Source organism: Adiantum capillus-veneris, chromosome 2, assembly GCF_014529385.1.
Source record: "Adiantum capillus-veneris isolate H3 chromosome 2, ASM1452938v2, whole genome shotgun sequence".
In the NCBI taxonomy this organism is placed as follows: Eukaryota; Viridiplantae; Streptophyta; class Polypodiopsida; order Polypodiales; family Pteridaceae; genus Adiantum; species Adiantum capillus-veneris.
Genome location: NC_140932.1, coordinates 21686975 through 21690444, shown reverse-complemented (window position 1 = coordinate 21690444; position 3470 = coordinate 21686975). Strand labels below are relative to the sequence as shown.

General features: G+C 42.2%; 1 pseudogene; it reads right to left on the bottom strand.

The window, feature by feature from the left end:
- Positions 1-2315: 2315 nt before the first annotated feature.
- Positions 2316-3068, bottom strand: LOC147462485 (secreted RxLR effector protein 161 pseudogene; annotated as a pseudogene).
- Positions 3069-3470: the final 402 nt, after the last annotated feature.

Below are 3470 nucleotides of genomic sequence, written 5' to 3'. Positions count from 1 at the left end.
TGGTAGAGGTAAGGCCACTGGTTTTATCTTCTTTGCCACTAACTTGTACTTGGTGTCGACCCGCACTTCTGGCCTTTGATTTCTATAGAACCATTTTTCTTCTTCAAAAGCTTAAATCTCTTCGAGCATCTCTAGAGAACATATGTCAATAGTCTGGTTTTGATGTGACTCACTGGAATCCATTATACTCCTAAACTCATCCATAGTATCTGCAAAAGAAACTTGTTCAAAAGATACCTTAAATACACTCATTATCTTCTAGAAAACCATTCTCCTTCAAACTTTCTTGTACATTATATACACATTGCCGTTCACTTTCTTTGATGTCCTCAATCTTTGTAAAACATTAGGGAAAATCTGGACTCTCAAAGGGGCCCTATAAGGACTTTGACTTTCCTCTCTTGTCCACACGGGCGCATGGTAAAATTTTTACAAATGAAATTAAAACTTGTCGGACCTTTTGGATTTAGAATGTACTCTCCATGTCATAATAACTAATATCTAATTCTCCTAAACGATTTTCTCATGTTAAACTAATCATTTAATATGGGGAAGTACCAGGGGAGAAAAAGCTAGAATATTGGTTAGGCTAGCAGATCGGTCACAGTAGGGATAGGAGGAAAAATAGGGATCAAAGGGGGGCCATCTGCAAAAGAGCAATGTGCATCAATGGGCTTCAAAGACCCTAAAGTTCAGCCCATCAAGACTTCCAAAATGCTAAGGTTCCAAACTTAAATGAAATCTTCAATGGTCAAACCTTAGGTAAAATTGGATGCTTGTGGGAAGACTCAAAAGTCTTCCCACATCCCTATCCAGGATGGGGTGAGCCATATTTGTAGGGGATGAGAGAGAAACACACACACACACACACACACACACACTCCCAAGCTCCCTTTACACAAAGGGCATAGTGGACACATGTCAGCTTCCTAGCCCAAGTTGCCCCCAAGGTGCATTCAAATCCTATTGGATGGCCATAGAGGTGGACCAATGAGAATTAGTCTAGAGTAAATTTAGTTTAATTCATTTTAAAACACTTGATAAAAGAGCCAATAGAAATTAAGCTCTCTAGAAGACTATTGGACAGTCTCCCAAGAGGTCCAATGAGCATTCAACAGCCCAAAGGCTTGTCTGATTCCTATTGGCCAGAAGACTAAGAGGTCCAATGAGAGTTTAATTATATTATTTAAATACCTAAAGCTCTCACAAAAGGGGAAAGGGGGACACATGTCACAAGGCCATCACTTATGCTTCTTCATTGTCAATGGCTAAGCTTTGCAGGGGCCAATAGGATGCCAGCATGAGCAAATAGCAAGAGGGGTCAACCAAGAGAGAGGGGGGGGTGATTTTTGCAAGGCATTATCACACACACACACACACACACACAAGCTCATGTGTGAAGAAAAGAAGACTATCTCCTTCTCAAGCTTTAATGCAAAGCTCATCATCTACTCCAAGCTTGTGAGAAGGGAGGCCTACACCAACAACTCTTGGGTTTGTGATGCAAATCCAACCAAGAGCCAAGCTCCAATGCATGCTCATCTCCTCTACCATGCTAATTACTAAGCTATGCTAAGCTATTAAGAGTGATTATGTGAGGAGTGTAAGAAATGCGGAATACAATAAGGATCTAGTAGCAAGGAGAGTAGAGAGAGACACGATGCAAAGTAGATTAGTGGCAAATCAAAAACTTTAGATTAGCACACTATACAAATTGATGGGGTCATCCACCCATGTGCTCTCAAGGTAGAGCTTAGATGGCGATTTAGACAACTAGAGCAAGTGAATACAAGGGACTAATAATCCTTACACAAGGATGTGCTGTGTGCGTCAAGTGTGCACACCATTCTACCAAAATACTCATGAAAAGGCCTCCTTATATAGTTGTAAGGGAGCCTCTAAACGCCCATGTGCAGCCGCCCTTAGATAGCCAAGTCCAAGTAGGACTCTCCCATGCGCCCATGTGTAGCCGCTTTTGGGTAGACAAGTCCTCCTAGAATCGGCCCACCGGCCAAGGAAATCCGGCCACCGGCCAAAGACCACTGGCCGCCGACCACCGACCAAAGACCATGGACCACCGGCCACCGGACGGCCATTTTCCGATTGCCCCTGAATTTGGTCCGTACCACCCACGATCACAAATAGAGATCTCATCAGCGTGCATAGCTGGAATCCAACAAATATATGTGCACCATTGGCTTCTCCTCATATGGGGTCCTTACAAACTGTGCAGCATATATTGTGGTGGCAAAACTTAGAGAGGTGGGCATTGAAAGTATACCAACACCCCCCCTCAATGAACACCCGAAGATGCACTATGTTGGTCGTGTGCCAACTCCAAGTTGATGAAGATGTCAAAGTAGCTGGTCTTTCCCTAGAGCTTTGGTGAAGATATCTGCACAATTATCTTCAGTAGGACAATACTCTAGCTCTACAATTTCATCCTCAATTAGCTCTCGAACATAATGATACTGAACCTCAATATGCTTTGTGCGTGCATGGAAGACAGGGTTCTTGGCAATCGCCATGCAACTCTGGTTGTCGCATTGAAGTGTTGTTGCTGAATGAAGAGAAACACCTAAGTCCATGAGGACTCGCCTTAGCCAAACTGCTTCACAAGCTACAAAACAAGCAGCTTTATACTCTGCTTCCGTTGAAGAAAGAGCGATGGTTGGCTGCTTCTTGCTGATCCAAGAAAACACTCCAGAACCAAGTGAGAAACAAAATCCAGAAACTGATTTTCTAGAGTCACAATCTCCTGCCCAATCAGAGTCACAATACCCACTAAGAGTATTTGTGCCAATGCCATAGGAAATGCCATGGCTTAAAGTACCTTTGATGTACTTAAGAACTCGCATACCTTCCTTCCAATGAGATTCTCTTGGTTGGTTGGAAAATCTGCTTAAAACACCTACTGCAAAAGAAGTATCCGGCCTAGTGTTGCACAAGAAAATTAAGCTTCCCACAAGTTTTCTGTATTTTTTAATGTCGACTAAGGGAGAAGAATCTTCCATGGAGAGTTTTGCATTTACCTCCATTGAAGTGCTCACAGGTTTGCAATCTATCATGCCAAAAGCTTTTAGGATCTCTGTTGCATACTTTTGTTGAGAGATGAAGATGCCTTTTGAGGATTGCCAAACCTCAATCCCCAAACAATAATGCAACAAACCTAAGTCTGTCATTTCGAATTCAGAACTCAAACTCTCACGAGTTTGTTGGATGAGCTCTTTGTGATCACCTGTGATTATCAAGTCATCAACATACAAGATAATAATGACTTGTTTTCCATTCTCTCTAAGTACATATAAATTCGCTTCAGAAGCACTTCTTCTAAGGCCAAGTTTTTTAAAAAACTTATCAATTCTAACATACCATGCTCTTGGAGATTGTTTCAGGCCATATAAAGCCTTCTTCAATCTGCAAACCTTCTGTTTTGAATGGGGTGTCTCAAACCTTGGTGGTTGCTCAAT